Genomic DNA, 22338 nt, shown 5'->3' with positions numbered 1-22338 from the left:
CCGCCATTGTAGAACAAAATGAGGCAGAGAAACACAACAAAAAAATATATCTCATATATCTCCCAAAATTGAATTGAGTATGTTGAGGGGAATCTAGAAGTGGATTAGAATATATCTAATATATCTTAGAATATCTAAGACCTATAATTGTAGAAATATGAAAGTCAAAAAGGAAGAAACTTAAAAATAAAGAGGTGGTAAAATATTGTAGTTAAGGTGGGAAAGGGGAAAAAGTATTGGAAATTTTTAGTCTGATATAAAAACAAGTTGTACTGGAAAAGGGGGGAGGGGGGAAGGAGGGGTACTCTCTAGTTCTATATACTGTAAACCCCTCAACTTCCCCTGGAGCTTTCCGGTGCTGCTGGGTCAAGAACTTGCTCTTCCCTTGTCCTTCCAGTCTTCTGGGGGGGTGGGGGGGGGCACTGCTGTTCTGACTCTCAGATGTGTGCACCTACGAAAGCTACCCCGCCCCCTGCCAGGTGCCAGGCTCAGTTGGAGCTGTTTACCCCGTGAGGCCTCTGTCCCCTGCCCCCCCCCCCCCAGCACACAATGACACAAGGAGAAATGACAACACTGGTGGTGGCCAGTTCCCCAGCCCTGGAGTCAGCTCCCCCAGTAACTACCACAGTCTCCCAGTCCGCACTGGCCTGGATGCTCCCGGGGGCGGGGGTACTGACCTGCACAGCTCCGGGTTGAAGGTGGCAGGAGAGTCCTTACTGTGCTGGGCCTTCCCCGCCTCCACCTGTGGGGGGGGGGGGAGGTGCGGAGCGCAGGATCCCAGCTGTGTCCCCTGGTGCCCTGGGATCCGGGGCTTGCGCAGCTGGAATCCCGCTCCCAGGCCGCAGCTCCCGAAGGCAGCAGGGCGCAGCTGCAGCCCCCTCCCCCCGAAGCCACCACCTGACCAACGGGCTTCTCCCGAGGCCCCCCGAGGTGCATTCCAACCTTTTACAGAGAGTGGCCTGGTGTGTGCGGTGTGTGCGGTGCTCTCCCCTGGGGGCACCTCCTCTGTTAGTGACCCCGGGAGGCTGGAGGCTCCACTGCCCCTACTGGGATCCTGCCCGAGCTCCCTGCTGAGGGCCTTCCCTCCAGGAAGGATCTGGGCGGATATTTAAAGTTCCCGTTTCTCTGGGTGGGGCCTTCCTGTCCTCGAGGCTCCCACCCCCACCATAGCCCACTTCCTTGGGGCCCCTCCCCCACTGGATTCTTTTGTATTTTTTTTTTTTCTGCCTTCCTACCTTGCTAGAAGGGAAAACCCTTCTCTCTGTAGCGTTCTAGCTGTTCTCTCTTTAAATCTCAGGTCAAATTCATAGGTGGTCAGGCTGTTATTTATTTTTTTTTCTTAATTTTTAAAATTTACTTATTCATGATGGGGGGGAGAGAGAGAGAGAGAGAGAGAGAGAGGCAGAGACACAGGAGGAAGGAGAAGCAGGCTCCATGCCGGGAACCCAACCGGGGACTCAATCCCAGGACTCCAGGACCCCGCCCTGGGCCAAAGGCAGGTGCTAAACCACCGAGCCACCCAGGGATCCCCTCAGGCTGGTTTTAAAGTCATCTAGGTGAGTTGGTGGGGCCGGGGAGGTGAGGCCCCTGCTCCTCCACTGTCTTGCCAGGCTCTCCAATATTCTATTTTTTAGACCTCCAAAAAAATAAGATAAAATCAGACAAATAATGATCTAAAATCTTAAATATTTCTTCTATAAGGAAGTGAAGAAAATTATTGAAGTCAGAGAGAAAAATACTGTATTTGACTTTCCTAGATTTTTTACCAATGAGTTATCTTACTTGGCAAGTTGAGCTAACTTATGGGTATCTCTCTAGAATAATCTCCCAGTGTTTCAGTTACATGCTACTGAAAAAGTGGAAAAATAACCTTAATGCTTCTCAGAGTTTAATAGTTTGAAATTAGACTTCAGAACATCAATTAACATGCCACTCCATAAGGCTGGTTTCTGGGTAGCTGATAATTTCATACTATGAAGGCCGTGCTGATTCCTACTAATCTCATGAACCTTTCAAGCTTTTGAAAACTCTCTCCCAAGGCTATATTTTGAAAAGGAAATGGGAAATAGCTTCTGAAATATTTAAAAGACACAGAGATTCAGTGCAGACCACTTGCTGAAAAGGTAGGTTATGGCAAATCCACTACAGGTTCCTCTCAGCTATAATGTGGTCAAAAGCATGTATTTGTCAAAGTCCCAGTGTCAAAGTCCCACTAATCAGTGAGCTCCTGGACTGTGCATTCAACATACATCCCCATCCAAGACACAATTAATCACTGCAGATATTTAGTATTCATGATTAATATTTACATAACAACACACTATATGGCAAGCACCATTTTAAATCTTTAATTTATATTCTCATAACAACTCTATCAGATAAGACTACTATTAAACCCATCTTGTACTTGCGTAGGCTACAGCACTGAGAGGTTAAGTAACTTGCTTAAATTCACACAGCTAACAGGTAGCAGATTTTTAACTAGGCAATCTAGGTCTAAGGCCCATGGTCTTAACCAGTATATCAGCATAGAGCATCCTTCATTATCTGGCCTTTCCAACTCTTGTTCTCCACCACTGAATCCATATGCACCTTCTAGTAACAAATCCTCTGTCCCTGGCTTGCCCTTTTCATTTTGTCTAATTTACACTTGAGAATCCTCCTGTTGAGAATCTGTTATGGCAAAGGTGATCATACCTCCTATTTGTCCAGAATATTTGGAGTTTATGCCTGTTGTACTGGCATAATAATTAATAGCACACATTCCCCTCGCCCCATTAAATCTTAAGTGTCCCGAGGTGATGATAAATTATATGACCATCCTAGTCATGAGTGACTTGAAAGCTCTATTAAGATGGTTTATCTAGAAACTGCCATCAGGCTGCATGCTTTAAAATTGAGGCTGCAAACCACTACCCACTGCCAAGGTTCTGCAATACAGCCAGCAATGCCCTTGAGAATGGTCATATAATAGATTGTTATTCCTCCTGTCTATGAAAATGAGGTCATAAGTCAGGAGAGGACAGTGTGGAATATAGCATGTTATTCAATCCACCTTACACCTAAAAAGCTAAAATTGGATCAAGTTTATACACACATACACACACACACACACACACACACACACACACACATACAAGCTGCAGGAATAGGAGGAAAAGGATGGTATTCTTATAACATTCAAAGCTTAGACTCCCACGGAAACCTACTAGAATTAATAAACAAGGTTAGCAGAGTTGAAGGACACAAGATCAGTACACAAAAATTAATCACATTTTGATACACTAGCAATGAACAATCTAAAAATCAAGAAATAGTTATATTTACAATAGCTTTGAAAAGAATAAAATACTCAAGAATAAATTTAACCAAGGAAGTACAAGACTTTTACACTGAAAACTACACAATATTATTGAAAAAAATCAAAGAAATGTAGATACATTTATTTGGTGCTCATGGATTGGAAGACTTAATATTGTTATTTTTGGCAAGACTCCCCAAGTTGATCTACAAATTCAATTTAATCCCTATCAAAATATCTTTTTGCAGAAATTGAAAGCTTATCTAAAATTTATATCGAGTTGGAAGGAACCAAGAATAGACAAAACAATGTGTGTGGGAGGAGGGGAAGAACACATTTGGAGGACTCACACTTCCCCAATTTTAAAACTTCCTACAAAGCTATCAATACAGTATGATACTTGCTTAAAGATAGACATTTAGGTAAGTGGAATAGAAATGAGAGTCCAAAATTAAACCTTTATATTTATGATCAATTGATTTTTTACAAAAGCCAGCACAATTCAATAGGGAAAGAGTAGTCTTTTTAACAAAGGGTATGGGGACAACTGGAAATCCATACACAAAAGAATGAAGCTAGACCCCTTCCTCACACCATAAACAAAAATAAACTCCAAATATAGACTGTTACCTGTAAGATCTACAACTATGAAGCTCATAGGCAAACCTGAGGTAAATCTTCATTGCCTTGGATTTGTTACTGGTTTCTTTCTTTTTCTTTTTCTTTTTTTTTTTTTATTCATGAGAGACACAGAGAGAGAGAGAGAGAGAGAGAGGCAGAGACATAGGTAGAGGGAGAAGCAGCCTTCTTGTGGGGAGCCTGATGCAGGACTCAATCCCAGGACCCCAGGATCATGTCCTGAGCCAAATGCAGATGCTCAACTACTAAGCCACCCAGGTGCCGTTACTGGTTTCTTAGGTATCATATCAAAATCACAAGCAACAAAAGAAAAAAATGGATAAACTGTACTTCATCAAAACTAAAATATTTTGTGCTTCAAAGAACACCATCAAGAAAGTGAAAAGAAGACCCACAGAATGGAATAAAACATTCACAAAGCATGTCTATGAGAAGGGACTGGTACCCAGAACATATAACATATAACATTAATTCAACAAAAAGAAAAATAGCCACATAAAAATGGGCAAAGGATCTAAATAGGGAATTTTTCCAAAGATGATATATAAATGTCCAATAAACACATGAAAAAATGCTCAGCATCATTGGTCATTTCCAAAATGCAAATCAAAATCACGAGATATCAACAATAATAAGCAACAAGAATAGAGAGAAATTAGAACCCTCACACACTATTGGTAGGAATGTAAAATGGTCCAACCACTTTGGGAAATATTTTGGCAGTTCTAAAACAGAATTACCATATATCCAGCAATTCAGTGTATAAGTTTATGCCTCAGAGAACTGAAAATATAAGTCTAAAAAACAAACTTGTACATGAATGTTTATAGCAGCATTATTCATGACAGCCCCATTGTGGAAATAACCCAAATGCCCATTAATTGATGGATGCAAAATGTGTTACATCTCTAGAATGAAATATCATTTGGCCATAACAAGAAATGAAATACTGATACATGCTGAATATGAGTGGAGCCTTGAAAATATCATGTTAAGTGAAAAAAGACACAAAGTGTCCTTTATTATATGATTTCATTTATACGAAATTTCAGAATAGGCCAAAAAAAAAAAAAAAGATCACAGAAACAGGAGACAGATTAGTAGCTATCAAGGACTAGGAGGAGGGAGAAATAGAAAGTGTCTATAATGATTTGTAGGCTTCTTTTTGGGGTAATGAAAATGTTCTAGAATCAGATAGTAGCCATAGTTGTACATATATACTAAATGGCATGGAATTGTACACATCAAAAAATAAATTTAAAAGATTAAATTAAACTATACCTCCATAGCAAGCTATCACTTAAGATCCAGGAAGACCAATTTAAAAAACAGATAACATTGGGTTTGACTTTGTTGAGCATTTTTGTGTGCCCCATAATAACTCTGGAAGAGATCATTTTTCCTAAGCCCTAAGTATGGTAAAGAGAATAAATGGTTCATGCAGAAAAATGGATCCCAGGGGCTTTAGGGTCTACTATCATGAAAAGAAGGTTCAACTATCTGAACTGGAAGCGTCTTCCCCTACTTTGAATGCTAGGATCAGCAGACCACTCTTCTTTGCTGATCCTTCAGGAACACCATGTTTGCTTCTTTATTCTGAAAACTACTCAGTCAGGATGCTATTCTTTTATTGCTTTAAGAGAACCATTTTTATTATAATCTAAAATGTTATTGGATCACTGATTTCAGTAATAACCTGAATATTAAAGAGAAATAGATAGAAATCTAGAAGTACAAAATAGTGTTTCTTTAATTACAGTTTTGGCTACGAAAACATTTCCATTTTTTTTTTAACACAACCCCTAGCTTAATATACTTTTGGTGGATGAGTCCCACAACCAAATTATTTACCTATTCATCATCAGTTTTTATACACACATAAACACACACACACACACACACACACACACACTTAAATTCATAGAACTTATACATTAGAGGCACAAAAAGGAACACAGTTTGAAAAAAATCTCTTTCCCATTCCTTTTCTTCAGATACTTAGTTTCTCACACTGGAGGCAAAAATTTTTAGGTAATTGCTTGAAAGCAAAATTATTTTTCAACTTCAGTCTAGCATTAGGAAATCTAAATACATGAAATATCTGTGAAAGTTTTATTTATTTATTTATTTTTAAGATTTTTATTTATTTATTCATGAGAAACAGAGAGACAGAGAGGTAGAGACACAGCCAGAGGGAGAAGCAGGCCCCATGCAAGAAGCCCGATGCGGAACTCGATCCCGGGTCTCCAGGATCATGCCCTAGGCCAAAGGCGGCACTAAACCAACCGCTGAGCCATTCAGGCTTCCCTGAAAGAAGTTTTATAAAGAAGAAATGACTGATAGGAAAGATTTATTTTTTTTCCTCACTTATCTTAAAGGTCTATGATTTGTGCAGGTAGTAGAATCATTAAAAAGCTGTTAACATTTCTGTAGCCAAATGGATCATGGTCCTGGTAAAACAGGCCAGGCCCTATAATTTTATAAATAATGGTGCTTTGGGCTGTGAAACTAAAGGCATTGAGATGTTCTGCTTCATCTTCAGGTTTACTTCAAAAAGATTTATTAAACTTCAAAGAGTTTCTTTTGTTAGTTTCATAAAATGAGAAAAGCTCTTTCATATTCCAGATTGGCTAACTATAAAGATGAAGAGCACTTCTAAACCATGTTGATACACTAGTCTAGATTCTATTTTGAGACTGACAAGAATATCCAAACACTTATTTATAAACACCCCCTAGAAATCATTGCCAGTCAGGCAATGATTAGTGGAATAATCAGGTCTTAGGTCTACTACAAAATTTTAACATAAAACACAGCTACCATTCATTTAATCTTCTAAACCCTAGGAAAATTATCCATTTAAAACATTCTTAAAGTTATAGTTTGATAAAATTTAGAAAAATTTTTCTACTCAGAATTTTAGAATGATCAACTTTCCAATTTCTACTCTAAAGAGTTCTCATGTGAATAGATACAATATACGTTTCCATCCCATTTTAAATGAGAAGAATGTCATTTCCAATTATACCATGGTTTATGAAAATTAACTTAGCAAAAATTAAATTTCTCAAAGTTACTGCATGGTACCTCTCTAATAAGACTGTAGTCCCCATATTTCTCCAGAAGATAAAGAAATTCCACACATCACTCAGTGACATCCTTCACACTAGAGTGGGCATCAATGAATCCAGAAAACTGAACACACCGATCACAAAACTAATCATTTTTGGAGAATCTACAATGTTATTTAAATCACTTGTATTGTGTTAGAGATATCACATCCAAAACCACTAGTCCAGACCAGAAGCCAAAGAAGTCCTGAAACCATATAGGTCAAGGGACCCTAGCAAGCAGTTCATTTTATGTACAAGTGTAAGTCAAGGAAAGTTGGGTGATTTATTCAAAATAAAGAAATTGCTATGTGGCTAATCCAGATTATTTAAAGAGATACATAAAGTGAAGTCAACAAAGCAGCCCAATAAACTCTAGGTTTTCAATGATGTGGTATATATATACTAAGAGCTGTGATTATTTTGATCCTACCTTGTCACAAAACTGGGTCTTCTTCAATTCTTAATGAAAATATACATGCTTTCAAAACATACTTTAGTATGGTAAATATCATATTTAGTATCAGAGGAAAACTCTTCAATTCCCCTTTTAGACTTCACTCATCTTGGAATAATTCCTGGTACACAATAGACACAATAAAATTAATTGAATGAAGAGATGCAGCCTTTTAAAAAATTAAATCTTCCTAATTCTTATTATTAGCTATTTTCACTTGCTCAAATAGAATGCAAGAAATCCCATGCAAGTTTTTTTTGTTAGTTTAATGTGGGAAGATTATCACAACAGAACAAATCTCTATTTTTAGGCTATTCTAAGACCACAGTGTTAAAAAAATAAATAAAAAACTACAGGATTTGAAACCTAATATAAATGTGCCACAGGGGACCAGCAATAGGGAAGAGGAAAAAAAAAAAAAAACTTTTAAGTGTGATCAATAGCAAAAATTATTAAGTTTGCATTCACAAAACACATAATGGCCCAAAGTTACATTTTCTTTTTACTTCCAAGGATGCCATGCTGTGGAAAACAGTTTAGGCTTTGAATTTAGTCCACTATCTGTATTCTTTCTAATATCAGGCTGTGATGTATACAGAGCTTCCAACAAATAAATGATATTTTTTTAAGAGCAGGATATTTCTTCACTGAAATCATAGTATTTTTGCTAAACAATATGATGGATGTGTGAAAAGATTTGATAATAAAAAGCTACCTAGCAGTAGGTTATACACCTCCCCTACTAAAGTCTAACTTAATATGGTGGCTTCTAAACTTCATGATCTCGTGACCCCTGAGTAGTCATATAAATTTTCCTACTATTTCAAAAATGTCCTTTATGAGTATGGAAAGATAGAAAAACAGAGAAAGAAAAACAGAGACTTAAAGAAAGTATTTGTGATTAAACCTGTCCAATTACCAAAATTATATGGTCTCCAATATATTTTGACAAGGATACTAATGTATAGGCATAGCAGATCATGGAATATTTATCACTAAAATAATAAAGTGACATAAATTCTATAGATATTTCCAGCATGAGTCACTGGACTCATCAGATAGCTCTCTGAGAACAAGCTGGTCCTCCTATTTTCCAGAACAAAGTTCTGGAGGTTTCTCTGAAAGGCCAATTATGTTTCCATAGTATATGTTGGAGGCAAGACTCCAAAGAAATGAAACATGTTTAATCAACATTAAGTTGATAGTCACTGTGTTTCAAGTTATTTTCAAATGCTACAGCTCTGCCTCTCAGTAAGCAGTATAAGAAGGACATTAAGTATTAGGAATATAAATCTGGAACGTGCCAGCAAAAAATAAATCATTTCAGATCTCAAGAAGCGAAATATTCGGGGTTTTATTCCTTTCTATTTAATTGGTTCATAACTTTAAAATCTCAGGACTAGTTAGGATCAATTATCATTACATTAACTTTTAGGGATTGAATTTCCTTTTTTGAAAATATGTTTGCCTTATCTAATAGTTTGCACAAGTGTATTTTTTAATAATATTGAAAGTCTTGCCTAATTATTTTATAAGAAATTAAATTTCCTTAAATTTACCTAAAACTGACTATACAGTTGAGGAAACACAAGAAGATTTATTATTTATAATAATTCTCAGTTTGACAATGTACTAGTATTTTTTTAATTTTGAGAATATTTTTATTTTTTTATTTGAGAATGTTTTATTTCAGGAAAATTATATTACAAATTAAAATATCCTTGGAGCTGACATAGAGTATTTGAAAGACCACCCAGTGCATCTTAGAAGATATAATGAAGATATAAAAGACATGTCAACTGTATCATCTGATGCTACCACCATAACCGATTACAGGAATTCTCCAGGGTTCCCAGGTTACATCCACAATGAGAAAAGTAGAAAATGACAACCACACTTTTCTGATCTCATATCACTTTTCAGAGTGTGTTAAATATTTCAATGATTCACTTGAGCATTATCCTATTTCCTTTCAAGGACATAATGTAAAATTCACTAGAAGGTCATATTATAAAAGCTATTCACAGGGCAAAGGTAAGTTTTCAAATGACCAAAGACAAGAGTTATGGTCTTGCAGTGGCAACTTCAAAAGGAGAAAAAAGAAAGATATGGCAGCTGGTTAGAGAATCCTTTTTGTTGCTGTTGCCTTAATTTGTTGTTTTACTTAAAAATTTAAAACTTACAAGTATAAATATAGCATAATGAATTCCTATGTACCTTTCTTATTGAGGTATAATTAACGTACAGTGTTATGTTGGTTTCAGGTGTACAATATAGTGATTAAACAATTCTTTACACTACTCAGTGCTCATCACAAAAAGTGTACTCTTAATCCTCTTTATCCCTTTCACCCATGCCCACCTCCCCCCACCCCCCACCCCATATCCTCTCTGGTAGCCATCACTTTGTTCTCTGTATGTAAGAGTTTGTTTTTGTGTTTGTATCTTTTTTGTTTCTTCATTTGTCTTGTTTCTTAAATTCTACATATAAGTGAAATCACGATATTTGTCTTTCTCTGACTAAATGCACTTAACATTATTCCCTCTAGGTCTGTCCATTCTGCTGCAAATGGTAAGATCTCATTCCTTTTTATGACTGAGCAATCTCTATATGCACACAGCATCACACAACCGCATCACTTAATCCATTCATCTATGGATGGACACTTGGGTTGCTTCCATACCTTGGCTATTGTAAATAATGCTGCAAAAACATAGGGGTGCTGGAAAAATTGCAGAACTATCTAAAGAAGGAAACTGAGCCAATTTCTTATGCCATATACAAAATTAAACTCAAAATGAATTAAAGACCTAAATGTGAGGCCTAAAACCATAAAACTCCTTGAAGAGAACATGGACAGTAGTTTATTTGATGTAGATCATAAAAACATTTTCCTAGATATGTCTCCTCAAGCAAGGGAAATAAAAGTCAAATCAAACTAATTGGACTACAACAAACTAAAGGGTTTTTTACAATGAAGGAAACCATCAACAAAAAGATAAAGCAACTGGGATGCCTGGGTGGCTCAGCAGTTGAGCACTTGCCCTTGACCCAGGGCATGATCCTGGAGTCCCAGAATCGAGTCCCACATGGGGCTCCCTATAAGGAGCCTGCTTCTCTCTCTGCCTGTGTCTCTGCCTCTCTCTTTGAGTCTCTCATAGATAAATAAAATCTTTTTTAAAAAAAGATAAAGCCAATTAATGAATCAGAAAAGATACTCGTAAATGGTATATCCAACAAAAGGCTAATATCCAAACTATATAAAGAGCTTATACCACTCAATACACACACACACACACACACACACACACACACAATTTGATTTTTAAAAAATGGCCAAAGGACTTGAATAGAAAATCTTTCCAAAGAAGACACACAGATGACCAACATACTATGAAAAGATGCTCAACATCATTAATCATTAGAGATATGCAAATCAAAACCACAATGAGCTATCATCTTACACCTGTTAGAACAGCTAAAATAAAAAAATAATGAGTATTGGTAATGAGTATTTATTGACATGAAGAAAAAAGGAACACTTGTGGGCTATTGGTGGAAATGCAAACTAGTACAGTCATTGAAAAATATGTGAAAATATTTTATGGACATCCATCAAAATATTAAAAATAGAATTACCATATGATCAGTAATTTCCCAAAGAAAACAAAAACACTCCTTTCTGTCTCTATTTCTTGCTCTCTTTCTTTCAATCTCTCTCTGCACACGTACACATAGAGACACACACAAACATACACCCCTACAGATAAACATATATACATACATACATATATATCTATGCACATATAAATACCTGTACACACATGTATTTTTTCATTTTTCTAAACCATCTTCAAGTAGGTTATAAGCATCATGACATTTCATCCCCAAATATGTATCAAGACTTAAGAACAGTAACATTTTCATTAAAAACCATAATACCATTATCACACTCTAGAAAATTAACATTAATATAGCATCATCCAGGAAGAAATCTATGCTGAAATTTCCTTATTATTTCAAAAAATCCCTTATATTTTATTTTTCTCTATCTGAAATTCAGTCAATGTGTACACCCTCTATTTGGCTACTATGTCTCCTTGGTCTCCTAGAATCTAGAACAATTCTTCTTCTTCCCTTTGTTCTTGATACCATTGAGTCCTTTTGAGTTCAGATCAGTTGTTCTACAGAGGAGGTCATTTACATTATCAATTCATCAGTTAAGATTCAGGTCAAATTTTTCTAGGAAAAAGTGTAACATTGGTGATACTATATACCACTGTATCACAGCAGAAACTGTCCCTCCATAGGCAATGGAAAGGTTCATTTAAATTTTCTGTCATAAAGGTAAATTTACCCTTTGTAATCAAGGAATCATGGGAGGGGGGATTGATTTTCTATGCTTTTAAACAGATTGGGAGTTACAAAATACAAAATTTTATCCTCTTCCATTTTTATTAGCTGACATTATTTTGTAAAGAGCTTTCCACCTTGTCTCTTTCTTACTCTGTTTATAACTGTTATAATTCACTTTTTCTGTAGAATCACTAGGAGCTCATGTTTCTTTTTTTATGTATTCAATATTTTATACTCTATTACCATCATTACTCTTTTTGAAGCTCAATTATGCCAGATTTGGACTGCTTTGTACTGGCTCCTACATCCTTCTGACCTGACTGTTTGTTAACCTTTTTCATGCCCTCTGTCATAACAAGATGTTCCAGTCTTGCTTGGTCCTTTCCTTAGTCAGACATGAAATCAATCATTTTTCTAAGGAGTCCAAAATCCTTTTACTAAGGAATAGTATTTAGAAATCACTAGATTCTGGATGGTACTAGAGGGTATTATGCTAAGCAAAATAAGTTAATCAGAGAAAGACAATGATCATACAATCTCATTTGTGGAATTTAAGAGACAAAACAGAGGATTATAGAGAAAGAGAGGGAAAAATAAAACAAAATCAGAGTGGGAGGCAAACTATAAGAGACTCAATCATAGGAAACCAACTGAGGGTTGCTGAAGGGGAGAGGGAGAGGGGGTAACTGGGTGATGGACATTAAGGAGGGCATGTGATATAATGAGTGCTGGGTGTTATATAAGACTGATGAGTCACTGACTTCTACCCCTGAAACTAATAATACATTATATGTTAATTGAATTTAAATTTTAAAAATTTAAAAATTAGATAAACAAATAAATGTTTTTAAAAAAGAAATCACTAGATTCTACTACTAGTTGCTCATTGCAACTGGGTTGTCATTGCTTCTAGACACTTTTAGGAACAGAGCTAGGAGAGCACCCACATACATTTGAATTAGATGTGTGTATTCATATACATATTGTTGAATTTTATATATATATGTATATATATATAATTATGTGTATTTGTTGAAGTAGGTATGAGATCATATATATAGCATTGAATAGGATTATACACACACACACACACACACACACACAAATATACTTAAATGTTTTCAGTACAGAATTCTTAACTTTTACCATTCCATTATTGATTCTCCTCTCACCCACAGTAAAAATCCAACAAGAGCCTACACATTTACTTTATCCTACAGTCCATACAGAATAGTATTATAAATACAATACCAATACCACTTCTAACAGCAAACATACTAAGTTTAATATTCTTTATAGTTTTGGGGTTTTGTATGAGACCTAGAACATATCCCACTAAACATACACAGCAAGAGTATTGTGTTCAATGCTTACTTGAATCATTTACTCTGGTTCTATCATCATTTTGAGTACATTTCTTTTTTGTGTATTTCTGAGGTTTTTTTAACCCATATTTTTCAGTATGTAAGTATGCTTGATTCATAATATAAAACCATATAACTAGGCATATTCAGAAAAACTTCACTTCTTTCTCTATACCTTCTACATTCTGGCCTGCCCCCACGTATCTTTACATGTAACTGTTTTCTTTAGTTTCTGGTTTAACAATTCTGTGTTTCTCTATGCAAAAGTAAGCAGATATGTATGTATTAATTCCCCTGTTTGAAAGAAAGAAAGAAAAGAAAGAAAAAGAAAGAAAGAGAAAGAAAAAGAAAAAAGAAAAAAGAAAGAAAGAAGCATGTCATATACATCCTATGAACCTTGCTTTTTCAACTTATTATATCCTGGACTTCACTCCATATCAGTTCATAAACGGCATCTTCATTCCTTGTTACCACTGCATCACCCCAATTTTATGAATATAAATTTCAAATAGGAAGATGTTTAAGGTGTAGTCTATATTTTGAGGTTACAAATAATACCACAGTAAACAACACTTTGCATATTTTTTTTTAATATTTGTCAAGATGGCCATTGGGGTAAATTCCTAGAGATGGAATTGCTTATCCAATGATGTGCATATACATAAATCTCACAAAGATAATATAGTTTTATTGTTTTAACCACTCCACTTTCCTCATTAATATCTTACATTAGTGTGGCATATTTGTGACAATTAATGAAGTGGTACTGATACATTATTAACTAAATTCCATGTTCATTTGTATTTCTTTAATTTTAGTTTTTAACCAATGTACAGTTTTTACTCTAGGAACCCATCAGATTTTGATTTTACTTTTTTTTTTTTTTTTCCAGAGAGAGTCAGAGAATCTTAAGCAGGCTCCATGCTGCAGAGCCCAGCTCAGGGCTTGCTCCCAGCTGGCCTCCCATGGTCCTGGTCTCCCAACTTGATCCTCCACACCTCAGCGACACAGTAGTCTGGCATATCCTGGCCCTTATGGGCACCCGAGGCCCAGAGTCTGGGGCTCGTGCCCACAGCCTGCCCACTTCTGGGAGCACGGGGGAACAGGACAGCATACTTGTTTTCTTTCAGATGCACTTTACTGCTTGCAGTGTGGTGTCTGTGCACTTCCTTCATCCCAGACTTGGCTTTATTGAACACCATGTTTTTACCATGTTTTTAAATAAAAACTGATAATGTGTCAAAAGCAAAAAAATAATAATAAAATTTTTAAAAATTGAGCCGAAATCAATAGTCACATAACCGTCACAGCCAACCATGCACCTCAGATTCTACATTTAGATGTCATGATTTAAATTCCTATTAGTTGTTTCCCAGACTTTCCTTTTTTAAAAAAATCTTGTTTTGTTTTTCTTTTTACTTTCAGGTCTGACTTTGTTTTTGTTTGTTTGATTGATTGATCTATTTATTTGTGAGAGAGAGAGAGAGAGACCATGAGAGTGGCGAGGAGCAGAAGGAGAAGGAGAAACAGACTCATCCCTGAGCAGGGAGCCCAACGTAGGGCTCAATCCCAGAACCCTGAGATCATGACTTGAGCCAATGGCAAACACTCAACTGGCTGAGCCACCCAGGAGCCCCTCAGACTTTGTTTTTAGAAAATTTCCTTTAATTGGGAAAATTGGGATTAGGATTTGTCTGATTTTCCCTTTTCATGATTGGACCAGGATTATAGACCTTAAAGAGGAAGACCACAGAAATAAATGCATTTTCATTTCACATCACATCATATAAAGGATTACATTACCAATATGACTTCTCACTGCTGATTGTAACACTGATCACTGAAGGGTTTATCAAATTTCTCCATCCTAAAGGCACTCCACCCATTTCCTCTTCTTTTATGTTCTCATTGGAAGGAAGTTACTAAGTGTAGCCCATACTTAAGGCATGGGAAATTCACGTCCTTGAGAGTAACTACCTACAAAAACTAGCTCTTTATTTTTATTTTATACTTCAAATTATAATCCAATAACATTTTATTAATTTTGTTGTTCAGATTGTTCTACCTTTGTCCACTGAGAGCTCTTTCATTGGACTCCTATGTTCCTTCAACATACCTCCAGCATAGTATTTTCTTGAGCACTTCCTTCCTTTCTGGCTCTACAAAATACTCCAGGGTCATCTTGTATATTTATGGCTGCAACTCTAGAATTAACCATTTCTCCAAGGGCTCTGGCTTGTTTTTACTAAGAATGTTATTAGAAACCAAGATCTGGGCAGCCGGGGTGGCTCAGTGGTTTAGAGCCGTCTTCAGCCCAGGGTGTAACCCTGGAGACCCGGGATCGAGTCCCACGTCAGGCTCCCTGCATGGAGCCTGCTTCTGCCTCTGCCTGTGTCTCTGTCTCTGTCTCTGTCTCTCTCTCTCTCTCTCTCTGTTTCTCGTGAATAAGTAAATATAATATTAAAAAAAAAAAAGAAAGAAACCAAGATCTGGGTGCTGGGTGTGTTCACTGCTACAAAGTGTCATTTCTTTTAGGCTTTCTCAGCTTAGAAGGCAAGAAATGTGTATGTGTACACTAAACCATTTATATAATACATAGCTATACATATTTCTAAATGTATCCATCTTTATCTATTATAAGCTAAACATGAGTTCATACCAATGTCTTCAGCTCTAATCCATTACTGTATGGACCATTTTGGCCTTCTGCTCTTGCTTATCTAAGCCACCAGTGACAAATTGGATTTCCTTGATCCTTTTACTTAATTTTCAATTCTTATGTGTGTATAGTGGTTTCAGAATTGTTAACGCACATGCCTGAAATATATGACTTTATAATCTAGAGAACAGTGCTTACATCCAGCTCTTTTTTGCTTTTAGGCCTACAGACTTCACTATTTCCAAAGTTACTTAGATCAGCACCCTTTCCCCCTACCTTTGGCAGTGAGGCTGTTGCACGCATTTGTAGTTCCTTTCGATTATAGTGTCATATTCTGCTTTCCATCCTAGGATCCCTGACCTCTTAAATGAATGATTTTTAACTTGTATACGTTAACTTCTTTCTTTGCACAGTCAATTCTAATCATTTATCAATTATCTAATGTCAGCATGCAACATTACAGTGTCATGCAGCAAAGTGTCATCACCCTACAAAGAAATCCTCAGTGCTCCACCTATTTGGCTCTAGCTCTTTCCATCATCCTAGGCAATTGGCACTACTGATCTTTTCAGTGTATTTATAGTTGTGCCTACTCTATAAAGTCACAAATTGAATTGTGTACTATGTAGCCTTTTCAGACTGGCTTCTTTTACTTAGTAATATGCATTTAAAGTTCCTCCCTGTCTTTTCATTGTTTAGCAGTTCATTCATTTTTATTCTTGAATAACATTCCATTGTATGGATGTACCACAATTTGTTTACCAAGTCATATATTAAAGCACCTTGTTTGCCTCCAGTTTTAGGCAATCATTTATAAAGTTGCTATAAATGTTTGCATGTTATTTTTGTGTGGAATGTGGACTTAGTTTTCAAATCAGTTAAATATCTAGATAGGTAATTCAGACTGTGTGGTGACAGTAGGTTTAGCTTTAAAAGAAAAAAAACAAACCTACCAGATTATCTTCCTATATAGCTGCATCATTTTGCTCTCTCATCAGCAATGAGTGAGTGGTAAAGTCATTGCTCTTCCACACAACAGTCAGTATTTTTAGTTGTTCAGATTTTAGCCATTTTGGTGGGTATATAATGATATCTTATTGTTTTAATTTGCATTTTCCTTTTGACAAATGTTGCTGGGCATCTTACTATATGAATATTTGTCATTTTATTGGTAAGGTGTCTATTCAGATCTTTTCCCTACAGTCCACTCCAACAATTTTTTTTTTCTCTTAAGAATTGTACTTTTAGTGTTTTACCTAAAAACTCATCACCAAACCCATGGTTATGTAGATTTTCTTTCCTATGCTTCCTAAAACTTTTATAGTTTTGAATTTTACACTAGTCTATGATGCCTTTTGAGTTCATTTTTGTGAAAGTATAAGGTCTGTGTCTAAGTACATTTTTGCATATGAATGAACAATATTTTCAATACCATATGTTGAAGACTATCTTTTCTCTTTTAAATTGCTTCCGTATTTTTGTCAAAAATTAGTTGGCTGTATTTATGTGGGTCTAATTCTGGGCTCTCTATTCTCTTCCACTGATCTATGTATCTAGACTTTTGCCAATACATCATCATAATTACTATAGTTTTTTTGAAATCTTAAAATCCAGTACTGCAAGTCCTCCAATTTTGTTCTTCTTCTTTAGTATTGTATTCTAAGTTTTTTGCCTTTCTATATATAAATTTTAAATCAGTTTCTTTATATTTACAAAATAGTTTACTGGAATTTTGACAGGGATTGTTCTGAATTCAGAAATCAAGTTGGAAAGAATATTTCAACAATATTGAGTCATACCAATACATGCATATATTCTATACCTCTATTTAAAATATTTGATTTTTAACCAACATTTTATCATTCTTGACATATAGATCCTATATATTTTCTCTTAGACTTGTATTTAAGCAGGTTTTTGAAAATGCTATCTTTTTATTTCAATTCTAGTTTTTCATTGCTGATATATAGAGAAGCAATTGATTTTATATATTCACTTTGTGTCCTGAAGTCTTAGTATATGTGCACGTTGATGAGATTTTTGTAGATTTCAGATCTTCTGTATAGACAATCTATCATCTACAAAAAATAGTTTTATTTCTTGTTTCCAACATGTGTATATTTTAAATTTTTTCCTTCTCTTCCTGCACTAACTAGGACTTCCTGAACCATGTTGAGTAGGAGTAGTGAGAGAGGACATCCTTGTCCTATTCTCAGCGTTAGAAGGAAAGCACCCATTGTCTCACCACTCATCATTGTTTATTCTTTTCTAATGTGTGTTAGGTTGTGTGTAGCAATATTTGATTGAGAACTCTTACATTCATAGTCACTACTTCTTTGGCATTCTTAGTTCAGAAACAGTATTATACTTGTTTCATAAAAATAATTTGGAAGTTTTCTATCTTTTTCCTATTTACTGGAATATTTCAAGCAGAACTGGGATCAAGTTTCTCTGATTTTTTTTTCAACATCCCATGAAGTCATCTTAGTGTGAAGCTTTTACTGGGATAGTTCTTCATTGCTTGCTTTATTTATTCCAAAGAAGTTCAGCTTGCTTAAATTTTCAATCTCAATTAGCATCAATTTAGGAGATTATATTTTCTTAATAAATTATACTATTACATAGAATTTCAAATTTTGAAAAAGATAGAGATTTCTTCTTTCCCAATAGTGTTTCCCTTTATACTTTATTTTGCTGACTTGTGTTTTTCACGTTTTTTTTAAAGGCCAGTTAGGGCTTGGTCTATATTGTTGAATTTTTCTTAAACAGCCAGCATTGTAATTTATTTGTTGTTTTAATGTTTTTCTTTCTATCTCATTGTGCTTTTATATTTATTCTGTCTTACACCTTTCTTTTTGCTAGCTATTTGAGCTAGGAATATATCTTATGTATGTCATTCTTTTTTATTGAAAAAAGAAGTTATGGTTGGGATCCCTGGGTGGCTCAGTGGTTCAGTGCCTGCCTTCAGCCCAGGGCGTAATCCTGGAGTCCCAGGATCAAGTCCCACTTCAGGCTCCCTGAGCAGAGCCTGATTCTCCCTCTGCCGGTGTCTCTGTCTCTCTCTCTCTCTCTCTCTCTCTCTGTGTGTGTGTGTGTGTGTGTGTGTCTCTCATGAATAAATAAATAAAATCTTTAAAAAAAAAAGTTAGGCTTAAGAATTTTCTTCTAGTCACTGCTTTAAGTTGTACCCCATAGAGTTTAACATAGAGAGTTTTATTATTTTTGTTTAGAAATTCTTAAAAATTCACTTTTTATTTTCCTTTTACCATTTCAAGGGTTTTCGATTTTCATATTAAAGTGATTTTGGCTTTTTTATTTTGTCACTATTCTAGTTTATTGCACTGTGATAAGAGATTACTATTTACACTTTTTCTGTTATATGGAATTTATTGTTTTTATATTTTGTAAACGTTCCTGTGCTTTTAGGAAGTTTGACATCTGTAAGATCTACCTTACTAGTAGTGCTGCTTTGATCTAAATACTTCCTAATTTTTGTCTGCTTAATCTGTATTAGACTAAGAATGTCATTTTAAAGTCTACTTACTATTGCTTTGCATCTGTCCTTTCTTTTGCCTTGTAAAGTTTTTGCTGTTTGGTGCAATGGGATCCATACTGTTTTATCACCAACGTAAATGTAGCCTTTACTTTCTAATGTTTCTTTCTCATCTGTTACTTTTGGCCTGCTTTCTCCCTTGTCTTTTACCAGTATGATAACTGGTCATATTTTTACTGTTTACATTTATGTGCTGTGCTACACTAGTCCATTACTTTTTAGCCACTGTGAATCACTTTATCTTACAGTATAACTGTACTTTGTAAGCCAATATGAAAATCCTTCCCTTTCAGTGAGTGAGATAGGCCTATTTATATTTATTGATATAATTCTTATGATTGGCCTATTCTATGCTGTATTTACTGTATGTACTTTGTGTTATTACCATTTCTAATTTATTTTTTAATGTTTTATTGTATTTCTTTGTTACTTAGTAAAGTTTAAATTACTGTTCTAGTAGTTATTTTTTTACTCATGCATTTTATAATGCTTCAAATTCTCTTTTTTCCTAAAAAGGCATCTAATGTAGAGGTGACTAGCTTTTGATAATATCCTTTTATGATTATTTATTCACTACATAGCAGTCAATGAGTCTATTCTACATTTCTCTTTATCCTTTTATTTACCTCCCAGCATTTAGTTGTGTCGTCCATTCATTACAACTTATTAACATACTTGCCTTCAACACTTGTCCTCACTTTAAGTTTCTTAGATTTCCACTTAAATAATTTGAATGATTACCATTTTTCAAGTCCTCCAGTCATGGCTTGGTTAGATGAAGGTCTCTATCTCTAAAAACCTCAAAGAAACCTAATGAGTACAGTATTCCTGGCTCTTCTCCATGGTTAAAACATGTTATATAGACTTGCTACATTAAGGAAGCCACAACAAAATAACCCTTGACTCAGGCGTTCTTTTCTTTAAAGTTCTTAAAAATGTTGTAGCATTGTTACTTGGTAATAACTGTGAAAGGTCTGAGAATTTTAACTACTGGGAAACCAACAATCTAGACGGCTGCTGTTCTATGGATGCTTAGAGAAGACATGAGACTCTTGAGCCAGAGACAAAGTGCTTTATTACTCTTGGCCAAACAAGAAACATGAGCATCAGTATATTTTCATCACTTCCTTCTGTCCCATCATTCCTACAAGGAATGATGATAGGCCCAGGTAAATGTTGAATATAGAGTGTCTTATATTATTGGAGAAAAATCCTGAGCTTAGCAAACATATAATGTTCACAGTAGATGGTAAGCATGCTAGCTAGCCATTTGCTCCAAAAGGAGATACTGTGTTTATCTTCCAAAGCTATTCACTATACAAACATCCTGGAAAGGAGTCTGGAACAAAAGATAGTGCTTCTGCTTTCAAGACATGCAGCACATAAGAGATGCAGTGAAAATTGTCTCCCAATATTACTTTGATTTGTGTACTGTCAACCAAATTTTGTTGGTATACAGAATCGTCAGAGGTTTTACTGATGTCATTTTTTTTTTTTACTTAGTCATGGATACAAAGCTATGATCCTGTAGTACAACTTAAAGAAGGTTACTTTGGAAAAAGCTCATATGGGTGACAAATCTCTTTTCCCACTCTAACAGTTAAAAAAATATATATTGTTTTCCCTTCTCTTTGACTCCATAAGACTTAGGATCATGTATGTCATGACAAACAGTAGAAGAATCACCATGAGAGTTTTAATGGGTTACCTAGAAGCTGCATCTTAGCTTCCTCTACAGTCACTCAACCAATGGCTAAGGCATACTTCAGAGCAATTAATTCAGAAACTCTGGTTCTGGGATCTAGATGCAAGGACATTTTAAAGCTCCTCAGGTGATACCGAAGTACAGTCAAGGTTGAGATTGTAGTCTGATTTCAACCTATAGATAAAAACCTGACTACCCAAGGAATAAAACCTGAGGGTCATAGGAGGTAATATTTGTTTTAGAAGAGAGTTTTATGCCCTTTCTCTCATTCATAAATTATAGACATTGAATAACTGTCTCTAAATGTGTAACAATAACTTGAGAACGGAAGACTGATTATTTTCCTATTTAACACACTTTCAGATATTACAGGCAACCTCTTCAGGAGTTTAGTTATTAGCAGAGATATCTATATTTAAATGTTCAAACCAAAGTTTTCACGTGGGTGGGGGGAAAAGAGGTATTTTAAACTTCACAATGAATATAGTCACAGCTATTGCAAAGCACTTTAAATTATTTCAGACAGCTAGTCTATTAGATCACTAGGATGGCTAAACATTCCTCACTCTATAATTTGGGGGGAAAGGGAGGGTATGTCAAGATAAAGAATTCACTTTTCAGCTTTTAGCTTTAGGTGAAGAGTTACATTGTTCCCTTTAAAAAATAAAGTTCTGTATGTGCTTCAAGTGTATCTTACAGGATACTAGCCAACTCACTTTGGCAGAGATACATGTGGCTAAAATTGCTTTTCTCTTGCTAATATTATATATTCAGCATTTTCCTGATAGGCATACTCTTGGAAGAAACCTTCAGACATACATTGAATTACTCTGTGAATAAAATATTTAGTCTCCTTGGAGCCCTCAACACAGCCCTGACTTATTGACTGCAATACTGCTGACTCTCCACAGTTCATATCAGTAGACTTCCCATATAGCCTTAGCCTTTAATGATAAGTAAAGCACATCGTTACCCCTAGAAGATTATTAGACATTGACATGAAATATATAAAATGTCTGTTAGGAAACAGAAGTGAAAATGCTGCAAAACCCACTGAAAAAGAATACCTAGACCATCAAATTCTATTTTAAGAATACTGGCAAAAACAGAATACTCACAATAAAATGCCTAAGTCTAATATGAGGACTGGGCCTATTTAAGAACTATACCAAGCTACCAAATTTAAAATAAAAG

General features: G+C 35.5%; 1 long non-coding RNA gene across 1 annotated transcript in view; it reads left to right on the top strand.

Moving 5' to 3' along the window:
* Window positions 1-931: 931 nt before the first annotated feature.
* The window catches only part of LOC140609123 (uncharacterized), a 37284-nt gene continuing 15877 nt past the window's right edge, over window positions 932-22338 (top strand). The window contains exon 1 of the long non-coding RNA XR_012011079.1: window positions 932-1556. This is a non-coding gene — a long non-coding RNA (uncharacterized lncRNA). The remainder of the gene's footprint in view (window positions 1557-22338) is intronic.

The sequence above is a fragment of the Canis lupus genome, chromosome 18, assembly GCF_048164855.1.
Source record: "Canis lupus baileyi chromosome 18, mCanLup2.hap1, whole genome shotgun sequence".
NCBI classification, from domain to species: domain Eukaryota; kingdom Metazoa; phylum Chordata; class Mammalia; order Carnivora; family Canidae; genus Canis; species Canis lupus.
This window is presented reverse-complemented; position numbering and strand designations above follow the sequence as displayed.